The following is a 17,359-nucleotide window of genomic DNA, read 5'->3' as shown; positions in this document are numbered from 1 at the left end:
TGCACTGGCAAATTAGGCGATCTGCCAAAAATGAAAAGATTGTTGTTGAACCACGATAGGCAGGAGTAAACCCCCACATCTCCCAGTCCCGCCACTTGCCTACCCCTCAAGCAAGCCTCTTACCGTAGCAACCCCACGAAGAGACGTAATGTGCAATGAGTATGTGTGCAATGCCACATGTGGGAAATGTAGGATTACAAAGGGACCTCAGAGCTGAATGGAAGATTTTACATGGCGTGCAAGCCTTCTCTTTCACTAGACAGCAGTGTGACCTCCCCCCCCCCTCTGCCTCCAACACTCCTCTTTCCAATCAAAGAAACCTTACAGGCTCGGTGAAGTCTGAGAGGGACTCTGGCACGCCTCACAGTGTCACGGACTGTGAGAGACAGAACGCAGGAGGGAGAGCTGCACAGAGCAGAGGCACTGTAGAGGGGTGACAGTGCAGCATGGGACAGATAAAGGGCCAACTAGCAGGGTATATAGATGGAATAGGAACGAGAGAGAGAGAGAGAGAGGTGGATTATGAAGGGAAAGAAAAAAGAAACTAGCATCATGGGAGTGGACAGGATGTGGGCAGCAGCCAGAGCTACTGACTGGAGTGTTGGAGATCCTGGTTTGAGTCTCGGCAGCGCAACACCGTGTGATTCTGCGCAAATCACTAAGGGCCGAATTACATTGTCAGGCGGACTTAAGTCCTCCCGACACCATCTCGGTCCTGGGACTGACCGGCCTCTGGTTGGCAGTCTCGTCCTCCTAATTAGGATGTGACCGAACACAGTTCGGTCGCGTTCCTACATTCGTCTATGGGAGCATGCATTTTGGCCGTAAACCGTCCGGAATACATGCTCCCATAGGGAAGTGGGAGATGCTGATCAACTGGAGGCGGCACACACAAGGTGGCCCTGCTGGGGGCCCCCAAACACACTTTCCGACAGTTTCCATGTCGGACAGGTCGACATGGATACCATGCCGGGAAACGTGTATCGTAATCCCAAGGGCGGAAAGGCCCACCCTTTGGGATTATGAGCTGGTTCCGACTGGCCGGTTTAGTTTCCGACCACCAGAATTGTAATGCAGCAGTCGGAAAGTAAACAGAGAGGATGATTACGATGCAGCCCAGAAGGCTCCAACCTTTCCAGGCCGCATTGTATTCTGCCCCTTAATGTTTCTAAGTGATAAATTGCGCTATATAAATCTGATGAAAGGTGAAAAAAGCAGAAAGAGGCAAAACTTTATGGAAAAAATTGTTCCTCCAAAGCGGATTAACAGTATTTCGGTGACGGGAAACTGATAAGAGAAGCAGAGGAGGAACAAGCATTGAAAATGGAGGAAATGTTAGTGGCAAGCACAGGAACCAATGGAAAGCCAGGAAAGGGAGGGGGCTGGATGGAAGCTCCTTTTACATTTATATAAAAAAAAAAAAATGTTTCACAAGTACAGCACGAGCGCTGTGCAGTGGAAACCTAAAAAGGGCCAATGGGTCACCTCCCAATAGCCATTGGCTCTCGTACACTGTGACTGGCAGCATTTTACCTGATGGCATGCATATTAACCTACAAAGAAGTGCACTTAAGTATCCAGGCTGGTGGGAACAATACTATTCTTTGCCGATGATACTTTATTTTCACTCTTTATCCATTTTTTGTTGTTGACACTCTTGTGTCTTTAAACTATGTCTTAAAGTTACAGTAATTCAAGATCAATAGTATATTTTCTTTGTACCAATAAGAATCATATTATCCAGTGACGTGCAGGAAAACTAAAAGGATGTTGACATGGTCTAAGTGCACCTCTCAGCTAGAAAGCAACCATACTCTTCTTTTATATTTTATTTTATTAGAAAATTCTTATTGCAATGGTTGCAAAATTGAACCTAGAATGAACGATCATGTGTGAAAGTTTGGGCCATCTGAGGGAGGTAGGCAGTCCTTTTCACTAGTGTGAGGCCCGTCTGTTTGTCTGAGTTGCTGTGTTTAATGAAAAGTGATGTTTTCACAAAAAGCCTCAAAGTGCCTGCAGAGGAAGTATTTATCATTAGTGCAGCTGGAGCAGTGTCACTGGGGCCCTGGAATGTGAAGGGCCAAATTGTTCATTGTTGTGACTCTTTCTATACCTAGTGCAACATCATATGGACTGACTCTGTGTCCATAGAGTGCTTAGCTGCTACCTGGCTTCATGACAGAAGGGCGGCTTTCATTCGCGACCAGGAAGCATGCTGGTAGTCGTCCAGATCCCCGCGTGAGTTGCACTTTTGATTTAAAATGCAGGGCTGTTTGAAACCCACGCACATGTCAAGGGGTCAATGGACAATTCCTCCTGAGTTAGATATTTAAACGTGGACCGCACTAATCACTTTGGGCTCGGACTACGCCCTTGGTGCTCCTGTTCAGAAGGTCGCCCATTAAAGTTTGCAGCCTCTTTCTTCACGTCCTCCTCTAGTACTGGCGCACTGTCAAGAATGTCTGTCAAGGGATCTGTCTACATTGCCACATGTTTTCATGTAGAGTGGACACCACGTTTCTAGTGCTAAGATCCACAGTTACAGGACATTGTTATCGGGTCAATTGAAGTACTCCAAGACTACAGCTCCCAGAATACATTGATTTGTCAACCAATAGCCCAGATGTCAAATTCCACAAAATGCACAAGGAAAAATTACCTTAGTGTTTGTGCTAAGCAAGGAGAGCAAAATAACACAAACCAGGGCAAAAAACAGGTAATGAAGGGTTCTATTGAAGAAAATGTAATGGAAGAATCCTGCCTGGTTAATGCAGTTAGTACTTTTAGGTAACACGAACAGCCGGTATGTGCAGTCCTATGAAACAGAAGTGCAGCATTGACCGCTACAAGAAAAGACACATTATTGGAAATGTGGTGGCCATGAGACAGGTGATCTTTACCCCAGTGGAACCAGATCTTAACATAAGACATTTGTGATATACAATCAACAATACAAGGATGTACGGTCCCTGCTTGTGTGGCTGCAATATTTTGACAGATGGGGGGGGGGGGGGGGGGTTGATAGTAGTCACTAATGTAGCTCAGTGGTCTAAGCACTTCCTGAGAAATTTGCAGGCCACACGTTCAAACATCCACAAACAAACTCAACGTTTCATCTTTTCAATGTTGACAGAATTGTTATATTAGAGCTGGGTGGTAACAACACTGGTTATCAGAACCCTCATTCATAGCTTTGTTTTAGAGTAGGTGTGTTGGACTTGGCCCTTCTGGCAGGTTCACCCCTAAACTTTTTGCTTTTACTGGTGACCTGGTGGTAGTGATTTTTGGTTTCTGCGCACTTTCCCTGTGTCCCAGAGTAAAGTGCGTGTGCACTCTAAGTGCATTTGGTGAGATAGGCCTACCCTCCCATAGGAATGCATGGGGAATGTATGTGTCCCTGGTAGTTCCTGATGCGTGGGGTGTGCAGGCTCGAGTTTGGTATGTGCGGACTTGTGTGATCGAATGCTTCGCAATGATGTATAATGCGTGATTATGTCATGTGCGGAAGTGCCACTTCTAGGAGTTGGCATATTAGTGTAAAATGTGCAGTGACTGCCTGTCGCGTGGTTGGCTGGCTGAGGTCATGTGACGGGCTAGGGAATCCCCAGAGTCAGGAGGAGTCACCCAGTGGTGAATAGGGAGATCAGCAGCTAGATGGGTGGGAGGAGTACACCTGGGTCCTGAATAGGGCTGGGTTTTCCCCGCACAATGCTGGCTCCGCCCCCTGTGGTGCGACTGATGACCCTGGCCTGCACTCTGAATAGGGAGAGGGGCTGAGCAAAACAAAGTGCTCAGGAACCAGTTGTAACTGGTTCGCCCCTTCCCTGCACCTTGAGACAAAGGAAAGCTATGTATAAAAATGGGGCTGTGTCCCCACAGAATCTGTTCTCTTCCAGGATCCTACCTGAGGGGGGCTGCTGCTGCTGCTGGACCAGAGGACCGCCACTTGGACTACCTCCCTGCCTGGAGGCCCAGTGAGCTGGCTCTGGGTCCAGCCTTGCCCCCCACTCCTGCCTTGCTGCATGCAGGAGAGAACTTTGCTGGACTTGGTGTTTATTGGCATCCCTAAGCGCCGGGAAGCGCTTTTATTTTCCTTTAGAGCTCGGAGCGCTTTAATTCTGAAAGCCGGTGCCCACCCGGCATTTTCCCTGTTCTGGACTAATCCTGAAGTCCCCTGGCAGGTGCCCACCCCGCCAGGGGCTTTGCCGCTTTCATTTTTGATCCAAGTACGGGTGCCCACCCCGTATCGCCACCGTCATCGGGAACTCGGGCCGCCGCGCTGCCTGCGGCGACCCGGAAGCAAAGAGGAGTCACGCCTGGTGGTGGGCGGGGCCTTGAAGCTGCGCCCTGTTGGACGGAAGCGGACGGGAGCCTACCCCGCGCTTCCCTGAGGAGAGAAGAGGAGGCGAGCCTGCGAGCAGCAGCGTCGCTGCTGCCCGGCCGGAGTGCTGCCGGTCCCGTGGAGCAGACGGCGGAGGACGGAGACGACGCGGGAGTCCCCGGAGAGCAGCCCGGTAAGTACAAAGGGCTGGGGGACTCCGCATGTGCTAATGGTGCCGGTATCTGTCCTTTAGCCCCGAGAAGGCTCCAACAAGGCGCAGTGTGGGAAGAGCCTAGAGGGCTCAAGGGTACACTGCATTGTGTGCGGTTAGAGCGCTAGTGCGCTCCAGCATAGGGGGACATTCGGTGCCTTGGTGAACAGAGCGGCCCCGGAAGGCAGCGGGCCGCTCCAACGTTGTCCAAGGCTGGGCATTACGTATTTTAGAGCGCTGGTGCGCTCCACCATTGGGGCAGTGTTCCAGAGCCCCGAGTGAGGCTCCACCGACTGGGCAAATTGGCGTTCAGAGCTCCAACGGGGGCATCTCTGTGGTGTTGAGCCTGTGAGGCTCCAACGGGGGCATTTCTTTGTTGTTTAGAGCCCAGAGGGGCTCAGGGGGCCACGAGTGTGGAGTATTCAGAGCCCGGGAAGGCTCCAACGTTGGCCCCAACATCATTGTTCCCAGCTGCCCAGCACTTCGTGGGCAGCTGCTCCGTTTAGGCCCCTAACATTGGGACACAGGGCGTCCTAGCCCCCTACAAGGCCAGTTGGCCTAGGGACTGCCACAGGTGGTGGCTTATGTGAGTTTTGCGCTATTGTTCCTAACCTGCACCTCTGAATGTGTTTTTATGCATCATGTGTTTTCATTCCCTACACCTCTGAATGTGTTGCGATGCATCATGTGTAATGTGCTTAGACCCCTACAGGTATTGTGATACTTAGGTGGTTGTTTTTCTCCTAGTACAGGTGGTGCTAGTGAGGTCCTGATTCCCTGCATAATATTTTCCTAAGGTGGTTAGGGTTGCGTAGGTGGTACTTACCTGTTACCAGTGGTTACTGGTTGTGTGCTACATTTTCTACTTTGTGCTACAGTAATTTTATATCTTATGTTCTAAGTGCTAATTTCTACAAAGTGCTAATTCCTGACAGTGGTCCATGTGGCCCTGTCCCCTGTACATATAATCCCTTGTAAATTCTGCCCGTGTCTGTTGGCACATTGTAGAGTGTGTATTTTGATCTAATGTGTTTTGGTATAATACAAAGGTTATTTTTATATAATACCTTGTGTGGAGTTTCCTTTGTGGTGGGCCTTGGGTGTTGTTGCTGGGTGCGCGCGCAAACGCTTTACACATCGCCTCCGGGATAAGCCTGACTGCTCGTGCCAAGCTACCAAGGAGGTGAGCAGGGGTTATCTTTGGCGTGTAACTCCCCAGCCTTGACTAGAGTGGTGGTTTCTGCCTGGCTTTGGCGCAAGCCCTAGCCAACCAGAAATCCCATTTCTAATAAGGTCTATAACTTGTTAATCCCTAAGATATACGAGCTTGAAGGATAGGCCTTTAAACTAAATAAATGAACAGTAAACCACGTCATGGAAGTCTCGGTGTTGCTCTACCTTCTAACCTTTAGTTTTGGCTTTGTGAATGCAGAGAGTAAAATTGCAAATGCACTGAAGCCCATTGGAGGCGCTATATTCAGTATGGATTGGTGTATGAGAAGTGGAATTGCTGGTTTTCCTATTGGTAGAGAACTGTCAGGATCATCCTTATGGATTCGATGTTTGCTTCCTCACTCTAATAATCTTTTCATTGCTTTGATCTTTTTTCTTTGCTTTGATCTTTTTTCATTGCTTTGTCATTGGTAAAAAAGGAATCCGGTCATCACAGAAATCATTTGAGTGAGGCAGCACTCCGTTATCTTTCATATGTCAAAATACAATTAATTATTACCTGGGGGCATTAGTGCCAGGAGTGAACAGGGTTACATGACATTATATCATCAAGGTAAGCTTTTCGTGTACTTTACCACTATCTAAACTCCCATTACTTCACTTTTACCCCTTCAATCCGTGAACATCGATTTTTATTGTTACAAATCATTATAATTAATATTTTATTACTTCTATATTTTGATATGTCATAATTATCACTTTAAATATGTAAAACAAGCTTTAGTTAGTTATTTATTTTTAGTACCCTTCCCATCAAGTCTAACCCAGAATCAAAATAATATATTTATTTTTAATGACTATTCTACTCATTTTATTCCTAAACGTATTTCCAACTTTATCCCAATGTTAAATCATTGAAATGTGTTTAATTGAATTAAAAATAAAATATGTAAATATAGTATATTCATGGGGAACAAGCTAAAATATTTTATATTGAATTTATTTAGTTTCTGTTCAATTTCTGTTTATTTTTTGTTTGAGCCTTGCTTTCCTTAGCCCTACTTCTTAATTATTTTGAATTGGGTAATTAATTCATAATATATCTGTGGGGCAGGCACCCTACAGGTTCTATTTCGAATTCGAAGCTATTAAATAATGTAATTATTTAAATGTAATTGAATTTATTTGTGTAATCACAACTGCTGCCAATTTAATTATCCTATGGACCTTAGTGGATGAAGTGGTCCGCGATAAAATGTTGAATTGTTTTCGGACTATGGGGCCGATTACGATGTCGGGAGGAAAGCCTCCTACCGACAGTCAGATTCTTCTCAACCGTGTCAGAGCCCTTACGACCAACTAGGTCGGTTTACAATCTGCCCTACCGATTACGATGCTCACGGTGAGAAGGTAAACCACGTGGTCAATCCGAATTGGTTCTGACTGGCTCTCGGAGGATTAGTGTCGTTCGGAACCACATCGTTCACCCCTATGGACAGCATTTCCAACCTCGGAATTGTGATGTTGATTTCCAACAGCCATTCCACGTCGGCCTGTCTGACACGAAAAGGCTGTCGGAAAGTGACTTTGGTGGCCCCTGGCAGGGCCTCCTTCATCCTGCGTCCTCCGGTTGGGGGATGAAGGGGCACCTTAGGGACTCCCATGTAAAACCCTGCACTGTGTGGTAGGCACCGTAGGGTGCCCGTGACAGGGTGCAGGGTTTTATACCGCCACCCCATTTCCCCATAGGAGCCCGTGTTACGGCCGGTTACAGAAGCTCCCATAGGAAACAATGGGAATCCGACTGAACAATGTTAGGTTGCATCGTAATCGGGCGGGCAGAACCGCTGACCACGAGTCGGTCGGTCGTGATTCCGTGTTGGTGTCAGGCTGAAAGTTTCCACCGACATCTTAATCGGCCCCTAAGTGTCTACTGGACTTACAATAGTACCTTTTAAGATGTAGTGGACTCAGCATAGTGGCGTTCACCAGTCCAAATAGAGAAACATGATAAAAATAAAAAAAAATACTTGAAAACGTTACTTCAGGGATGCTTTCATGTTTCGAACTTGTGATACTGAAAAAAAACAAGACAACTTTGAGTTGGCAAATAAAAACTCACGTTGAATTGTCATTAAGAGGCGATGTATGTTTTCATTAAAAAAAAAAAATGCTGTATTGTCAGAGTATATGTTGTTTTTTCACTTTCTATTCATCCATGGTCAAATTTGCTAAGTATGCCACGTCTTATGTAACATCTGCAGACAGTTCAGTTTTCGTTTGCCAGTAAAATGTTGCATTCTGGGACTCGCATCTTTATCTTATCTTTATAGGTATAGACTTAAAAAATCACACCATGCAAGATGCTTCCAGCCTACATGAGCAAGTCTCGTCATGTGCCCACGTAAAGTGAAAACACCAAGTGCTCGCTCCACTGATACACTGCAGCCAGTACTCCTATCAGACACATCACATGTTGCTCCCGTGGGGATCATCAGACAGTGCTGCCCTGAGGTGCATCTCTAGTGCTCCGCTGGCACACATTAGCCTGTGCTTCTGTAGGGTACATCACTTTCTGCCTTCCTCTTCACTGGTTTGTAGCATGTTTGTTGAATGTTGCGTATGTCTGTACACCCGCTCTGTATGCATATTTACCACTATGTTGTGTGCATCCATGTTTATGCACCATACAAAAGTCAAACCTTTTGTCTTTGGCAGTGTTTGTTTTATTTTGCCCCTAATTTGATCCATGTTGCACCTAGCCCCTTTTGGGGGGTTATACCCAAACTTTTTGCCTTCCTCTTGTATTTTGTCTGACCTATTTTTGTTGACTTTGGGACTCCGGGCACTTTACCACTTCTATTCAGTGCTAAAGTGCATGTGCTCTCTCCTTTAAACATGGTATGATTGTTTTATACCTGTTTGGCATATTTAATTTACTTGTAAGGCCCTTGGACAGTGGTAACCCATATACCCATGACCAGAAAATTAAACGTTACTAGTGGGCCTGCAGCGCTGCTTGAGCAACCCACCGCTGTAACCTTTCAAACTTGTCTCAAGCCTGCCACTGCAGGGCCTGCATATACAGTATACTGCCATAGTGACATGGCATTTAAAGTTACTTGCCAAGCCTGAAACTCCCCTTTTACTACATACAGGTCAATCTTAAGGTAGGCCCCTGGTAGCCCTATGGGGAGGGTGCTGTGTAGGTAGAAGGTAGGACATGTGCCTTTATTGTGTTCCTAATCCCTGTAGCGAAAAACACCCTAGTTTGTTTTTCACTACTGTGAGTGCTGCTCCTCTCATAGGTTTGCATTGGGAATTCCCTTATATGTTTGTAAGTGACAATTTCTGATCTGAAAGGAGTAGCATTGCCATGTTCGGGTATGTTTGAAATAGTGGTGATAAATCCTGCTTATTGGTTTAGGTGGATTTTTCTTTATTTTTGTGGGAATGGTACTTTTAGAAAGTGGCTATCCCTTTGTGCTTATGACTATTTGTGCTCTGCAGCCTGACTCCAATCCACATCTAGGGCAGAGTGACCACTAGGCTTTGTGAATACTTTCCAGACAGCCATCACATAGGAAGGGTTGGGTGTAACAGGGTTGCATCTGCATACTGAATGGTGTTCCTGGGCTGGGAGAGAGTGAGGCGGGCACACTTACTGTTGTATAGGCTCACTCAAAGGGCTCATTTACCCCCTAATAATAACTGGAGCCACAGCTGGGATTGAATGAACAACATAGTAGGTGTGCAGGCGTTCCTGTAACCTACGTTGGGTCACTTATTACCTCATAACATATGACAGAGGCACAGGTGCACTGATTCTATGTATTCCCTCTAATTGTAGGTGATCTACCCTATGTATTGATGATTGTTAGAAATGGGGGTCTCTAGTTGGCAGTGGTATGCACCCAGTCCAAGTAGGGACCCTTCCTTCTATTCAGGGTAAAGGAGTTACATACCCAAGATAATCCCTGCTCACCCCTTGGTAGCTTTACACAAGCAGTCAGGCCTACCTTGGAGGAAATGTGTAAAGAATTTGTACATAACACACACAGTAACACAATGTAAACACTACAAATGGACCTCACGCCAGTTTTGAAAAATAAACAATCTTTAGCTAAACCAAACAAGTCCAAAATGACAAACCTCCAGCATACATAGCTCAAAATATCACTTTTTAAAGGTTTAAGCAATTCTGTCCATAGAATTCTATGGAAGCGGTAATTTTAGCACAAAGGATCTTTGATGCGTAAAAATCCAAAAGGAAAAATGTCCACAGAGGAGGGAAGCGTCGGAAAACACAGCGATGCGTTAGTACTGGAGTCCCTGGGGAAGCAATGTGTCAGTTCTGTTGCACGCAAGATATATGTTAAGTCAGTTTTGGACTGTAAGGAGAAGCGATGCGTTGAAATCCGAAAACAGTTCGGGTCTGTGGGTGAGGCGGTGGAGAGCTTGGCGCACAGGTGCGATGTGTGGAAATCCGGGTGCACTGGGGAAGATACGGCGGTAGCAAAACAAGCTCTGCGTTAATTCTCCCAGCCATGGATGAGTGATGCAACGATTCTTTCAGCTGCACATCTGGGCCTGATTCAGAGTCAGGCCAGTGGTTTCGAACGTCGTAGTCTCAGTGCGCTGTACTCTAGCTGTGCCGGTTTCTGCACCCCTATGCCGGCTGTGCATGGGAAAATTATCCCGCACGGTGGTGCTGCATCAGAAAACAGGTGCTGCAAGGGCGATGTGTCGAATTTGGGGTCTTTTGCAGCAGGAACCACCTCCAAGGCCCCAGAACTGGAATTGGCACCACTTGGCAGGTCAAAACTAATAGCAGTGGAGTTTAGGGATGCTGCAGATGAAGTCTTTAATGGCCCTGAGACTCTTCCAACAGGAGGCGAGCACACACAAGCCCTTGGAGAAACTTGTAAAAGCAGATACAAGGCAAAGTCCACTTTTTTCGCTGACCACAGACAGAAGCAGCAACTGCAGGACAACCCAGCAAAGCAACACACAGCAAAGGGGCAGTACTCCCCTGACAGCTCTTCAGCTCTCTTTTTGGCAGGATCCTCAGTCCAGAAGTATTCAAAAAGTCTGGGGCTTTAGGTCCAATACTTATACCCCTTTTGGCCTTTGAAGTAGGCATACCTCGAAGGATAGTCTTTGTAGTGCACAAGTTCTGCCTTGCCCTGTCTTGGCTCCAGACACACTACAGGTTGTTGGAGACCGCATTGTGAGAGGCCAGGCACAGCCCTATTCAGGTGTCAGTTACAACTCCTCCTACCACTCTAGCTCTGGAAGGCCCATCTGACTAGTGATGGGTCATCAGAATATACAGGACCCACCTCAGCTTCCTTTGTGTGACTCTCTAGAGTGAATGCAGAAACCACCCAGCAGTCCGTCTAAACCAGACGTTGATTCCACAAGCAGGCAAAAGCACAGGATGGTAAAGCAAGAAAATTCCCACTTTCTAAAAGTGGCATTTTCAAACATATAATTTAAAAACCACCTTTACTAAAATATATATATTTTCAATCCTGAGCTGAGAGCTCGAACTCCAAATCTCTAGGTCTTCCCAATTGAAAATTACACTTGTAAGATTTTACAAGGCAACTCCAATGATAACCTATGGGAGAGATCTTAATTGCAATAGTGAAAAAAGATATTGGCAGTATTTGTAAAACACACCAGTACATGTTCTACCTTTCACATAAACTGCACCCTGCCCATGGGGCTACCTTGGGCTGAAGAAATATAAACTCCTTTTCAGGGGTCTCACTGATACTTAGTCCATTCAAACCAATAATAAAGAATTTGGCACAGAAGCTGAAATATAAAAGAACATTTTTAATAAACTCAAATGAGTGTGACTACGTCACACAGAAGCCGTAGCAACTGAATGAGGTAGTCCATAGAATGGTCTTACTTCACGTCTTATATACTCTTTATCCTGCCCCAGGCATGTAAGGGAGTTGTACCAATTACATTCCTAAACAAATGGAAAATCTGGAGGGTCAGCAGGTGAGTAGCCTTTGGGGTTTTAGCAGGATATGGGCAAAACATTATAATTACATAGTTCACAAAGGTTAATCTGATTTAGATGGCACTGCAGGGCATGGCATGATTACATGTACAGTATCTTGATTGGCAATCTCAGACAAAGATCGATCAGGGAAATTGGCTTTGCGAGGTCAGTTTCAGGTGAAGAGGTCAGTTTCTTACAGTTCATTCCAGAGTCAGAAAGAAACCTAGTTAATGTATACATGGACTAAGAAGGCCAGGCCACTTTGTTCGCCAGGCTACCTTCACAGGCCTACGTGAGGGCAACACAAAATGGTGGCACAATAAAATGGAGTCAGTCTCGAGAATTACAGAACCTCAGACCCTCCTTTTGCCATTACGTAGGCAATAACCTAAGACTCATGTTAATCTGAATCTAGGTCTATATCGATATTCATTAGGTCATCAAGGTGTTGCTGTAACATCATCTTATTATTCTCTACTTCTCTCGGGACAGGTCTCCGAACACACATAGTAGCACAAAGACTCACTTCTGGTGGACCATTTTTGGATGCTAGAGGCGGAGCCACTTCCTCTTCCATGGCAATTCAGTCAAACGAGAACTTAATTAACATTTACTTTATACAATTGCACTGGAATCGCTTGTGCAACTGTGCCCAAAGTCCGTTCCAAGCCTCTCTGGCAGGCTTCTATCGTCCATCAAATCTGCTTCCATTGTCTTCTTCCACATTGGGCCTCTCGATTCAGGCCTCTTCATGAAAATAGTACTGCTTAGTTGGAGTGCCCTCCTGGCAAACACTCACAGCTCACTCGAAAGTCTCAATGTCTCAAGGCAGTGCACCAGTGTCTCTCCTCTGCGGCAGACACTACAAATAATGTGCTCTTCATTGGTCATGGGCACAGATCATCTTGTACTATTAATCGGAAAGAGCAACAGACTTTCACGCTCAGCAACACTTTCAGGCTCTAACACTCGCTATTCAGTGTCAGAGGATGTTTGGGCTGCTCTTTCATTTAATTTTCCTTTCATCATGTAGTGCCTTAGATCCTCCGGTGCACTGCCCTTCCATTGGAGCAAAGAAAAAGGGGGGGGGGGGTGTGGCCAAAACTCAGGCCAAGGGGTTCAAGGGACTGCATACTGTCAGAGGTTACCAGCACATGACAGGTAGAAAACTCAAGCCTCAAACCAGCCCTGCTATCAACAACAGGGATCCTTCTCTTTCGCTCTTTTACACTGAAACTCTGGTTTTGTGATGTCCAATGCCATCTGATGGAGCAAGTACGATACCATTGATGGCGGGCTGGCGATCGCTGTTCAGCCTTGCTACTTTCTGGGTGCTGGGAATGTAGGGCCAAGACGTCCGCCTTTCATATGTAGCTGTCACTGATGGGAATTAGGCTTAAATCAATGTTCTGCAGGTTATTATGACTTAATTCCCGCAGAATCTAGTGACGTAGGAAATGTGACACAGTTGTTAGTTTCCTTCAGTTTAGTATAAAAACAGTTCATTGTATTTAACAATAGGACTGCAGGCAGGTGGCCTGCAATCTTCAAGGGAGTGGCCAGAAGCCATGGGACAACTCTGGTTTAGAATGCACTGTCACTCTCATAAGATGCAAAGGCAGTACTTCTAGTCCAGGGGTCTCCAACGAGTAGCTCGGGAGCCACTGGTAGCTCGCCAGTACCTTCAAAGTAGCTCACTGAGGTGAAGTTAAGCCCAGAATCAATTTCAGAGTAGGTGCCTATTAAAGAAGGCAGCACTGATCATCTCAAGACCCTAAGAGTGACAGACAGCCAAACGTATCACAGTAACTCATACCAACACTCAAACACACAGTGTGCCAGCCTATAGGATCTGCTACATGACAGTCTGTATCCAATCTCAATATAATTAAGCCACAAGGAGATTGACCATGTTGCAGTCTCTCCTTTATCAGTCACAACATGTGTGTGAACAGTGCACCATCAAAAAGGTATGGCAGCAGTAGCCTATGCTGTAATCAGTGCTGACCCACCAAAATGCGGGACTGCAGGAGTCAGAGTGAAAATGTGTCAGTTTAGATGCATGATCAACTCAAAACCTGAGGAGAACAGGGTATGATACAGACCAGAGAAAACTAAGACTTTTAGAACAGATCACCATATTAAACACTCCTAATAGAGAAAGAGGTTGCTCCAAGGGGAGTGTGAAAAAATGAAAGTGCTCATGAGGTAGGACAGATATAAAGGAGGGGAATCCAAAAGGCAAATTCAATAACCAATCAATTAAACATTCTGGTATCATTAGTAAAACTGGACGTGGTTCATAGTGGCACCAGTTTTACAGATAGGCCAGTCCCTTATGGAATTACAAATATTCATTTTATTTTCTAATGGGATAAACATCTCTTAAACTACTACATCTGTGTGTTCCTACATTCCTTATCTAGAACACCTCAAAAGGGGAAACGCATGATACAAATTATCAGGGGCATGCAGATACCTCCCTTTAATAATTGTGCAGCAAGTGCACCATGCAATACACAGGCTAAACAATATCTCCTCATGATCACTGAGAATACCTGTCACCCTAGTCTAATAATTCTCAGGTCTCTGGTGTCTGATCTACAATTTTTCCTTTCCCTAGTCACCTGTCCGGAGGGGGCACTATACCCACTTAAAATCACACAATCCTGCTACTCAGGATAGCAAATAAGAAACTGTTGGTGTCTCTTATGACTACATGTAGAAGTGCAATATCATAAGGAAAGTTAGGTCACCTTTAGCAAGAGCAACAGATTTATAATTCATCCTTAGGGTCTAATCAGGGAACATCAATCTAGGCTGCTCGTACCTTAAAGGAAGGAGCAGTAACATGACTAACTGCAGGTGACACACTTTTAATCCTGTATATCTCTTTTGTTTATTTTTTATTTCAATACCATTATAGCCAAATAGACATGCACTGGTGAAGTGCTGTCTGTCATATTCACAGCATGAAATATCATATCTGTGAAATTTAGTAACCAGAACAAGTCCAACCAACTGTTGCGTAGCGATGGGCATCGTCATGACCATCCCCTCACAACACAGGGGAGTTTGTAACAGTATTAAAAGCAAAAGCGTAAACACAACACAAAAACAAAAAAAGTGCATAAAATAAAAACACACATGCCAAGCCATCAGGTATACTTGCTGTATACCAAGCACAGAAAGCATAGACAAATTACAATAGCACATATAAATGAGCGGTGACGCACACCCTTCATAGACAAATTACAATAGCACATGTAAATGAGCGGTGACGCACGCACTTCATGCAGCCCAAAACCCAATATTCGGGCCTGTTTAATTTGTCAGGCTTAAAATTAAAAGTACACTTTCTTTTACTTTCCTCACCCTCCTTTTGACAACTGGTCACCAGTTAGTGGTGATCAGCTGTCAAATACAACTTACTGCGTCGCTTCTGACACACAGGACCAGCAGGAACAATTCATAGAAGGACAAAATGCAAAAACGTGAAAAACACGCGAACATTTTTTCTTCAAAGGAGTCATACAAAAACTCATCTTGTTTCAACATACTGCTAACCCACACCTTACTGACCTCAAGGTCAAAATCTGCCTCTCCTCAGCCCTCCCTCTCTTCACCCTGAAGCTGTCAAAGACAAAAAGCCTTCCTAACTCTTTCTAACTTGCAATAAACAACCCTATCCAAATCCACATGCCATATATATTACTCCCTTTAGGGGCTACAATCCACTCCTATTCCCAGACTCAAAAACATCTACTGTGAATAATTCACAGAACACAACGACACAACATACCAGCTTTAGAACAAATGCTTGTTACCACCCTATGCAATGGTACTCATTTCATCAACCTTAAATGGATGAACGTCCCAGTAGGTCCAGCTAGAGTCAAAACCTTCAACCCTGATATTAAACTGAAACCTCTGCACCGGGCACATTGGCTCACTGAGCCATTAAAAGCAACCCCAAATGAGAACAACCTGCAAATTTGTATTATACCTAAATGTATGCATTTACTGAAACCTAAGGCACTTTAAAAGCTACTCTAAATGAAAAAAATGCTGCCTAAATAGTGCCCTCACCCAATTTCGACTTTGACACCTGGGGCACTTAAAAATAAATATCCTATAATTGTGCTACATATTAATCATCCTCAGATGTTCTTTACAAATTGCAGAGATTGGACATTAGACATATCTCATGTAAATCCTTAGAAAAATGAGTTTTTTACGCCTGCGCCAAGTGAAATTCCATATGCAAATGTTCTCATTTCTGCGGTTCAACACAACTTAAATTAAATTTTAATGCTAGGAGGTCACAGTATGAGTATTAAGCTTTATAAATATTAAAAAACGAATTTAGAAGCACTTATTTTTAATAATTCTTTTTCATAATTAATTATTTTTAATAAACCCAATCATTTTTGATAGGCAAGGGATGCAGCTTGCTTTTATATATGGACCTATCATTTTAGACGCATTTATTTATAAGCCTAAACACAGAAGCTTAACTTGAAACATGACAAATTCTTGCGCCACTTTTTTTTTATTTTTAAAAAGAACAATTATTCTAACATTAGAACCAAGTATATGCTTATAAAAATGCTTAAAGAGAGGAAACCCTTAATTGAAATGTCTTCTTGTAATACAAAATAATGAACCGTAGTTTTGGAACCTTTTTAAAACAACAGCCTGAAATGCAAAGTTCCACCCGTGTTTAACCGAGGGCGAAGTCCTGGCTTGAGTAAACATTCCTGTCTATTCGTGACCTGCTATTTGCTCCGCGGCAGTAAAAGCTTGTCTCTCAGTGTTCTAACATGAGCACGGTGTCAGTCTTTTTCAAACTCTGACATATCAATGCGTGTTGCGTTTGAGTTCAGCAAAGATTTACTTCAGCTGAAGTGTTTGCCTGTTAATATCTAATACAATGTATGTAAGTAAAAAAAATACTATAAGTTTATTTTTCTACACTACGCACAATTTCGTTTTTGATGCCTTTTTATTCCTAGTGAATGTGAATTTTAATTGTATCTTTTAAGCATTTAACAGTTTGTACATATGCATAATTGCTTACTCTATAAATTAAATAGCAACATATAGCTATTGTAGCATATCACATGGTTCATTTCCGGATTTTTATTTAATTTCTACCTAATTAACTGACATTTTGCTTAACAGACTGAAAACATCAAGAAAAAACCACAAACACACATTGAGCTCATTTCAGACATAAACAGAAAGGGGTCAAACACTCAGGACACACAATACAGCGCGTTTTAGTCATTTATTTCATAAATAGCGCCATCGCTATTTACTTACAGAAGTTGCACTAATGGCAAAACCACATAGACATTTAAACGCACATTTAACCCACAGATCAATACTCAAGACAGAAACAAAGGACAGCCCACAGACTGTACTTAAACCAAACCATTTGTAAATACTAGTTGTAAGTCATATTTACAAGAAGCGCTTCTCAATAGTGTTCCAAAAGACTGCAAAAACAGCCCCACAGACCTTTATTTCCAAGAAGCCAAGATACACTCAATTCATTAGCTTTGGCTGGCAGAACACCAAAAATCGCTCTGCATATCTCCATTCATAAGATTGCGCAGAACAAAGGATC

At 44.2% G+C, this 17,359-nt stretch overlaps 1 protein-coding gene across 5 annotated transcripts in view; it reads left to right on the top strand.

Moving 5' to 3' along the window:
• LOC146816667 (adhesion G protein-coupled receptor F5-like) overlaps positions 1-17,359 on the top strand; it is a 531,046-nt gene that overhangs the window by 107,845 nt on the left and 405,842 nt on the right. The window contains exon 1 of one of the 5 annotated variants that reach the window (XM_085610568.1): positions 8,130-8,219. The exons of the other annotated variants lie outside the window; for them this stretch is intronic. The gene's annotated coding sequence lies outside the window, so the exon portion shown is untranslated. Of the gene's footprint in view, positions 1-8,129; positions 8,220-17,359 lie in introns of those variants that run through there. 5 annotated transcript variants of the gene reach the window in all.

This window comes from Triturus cristatus, chromosome 6 (genome assembly GCF_964204655.1).
Source record: "Triturus cristatus chromosome 6, aTriCri1.1, whole genome shotgun sequence".
Taxonomy (NCBI): domain Eukaryota; kingdom Metazoa; phylum Chordata; class Amphibia; order Caudata; family Salamandridae; genus Triturus; species Triturus cristatus.
The sequence above is the reverse complement of the archived record's forward strand: the minus strand, read 5'-3'. Positions and strand labels throughout refer to the sequence as shown.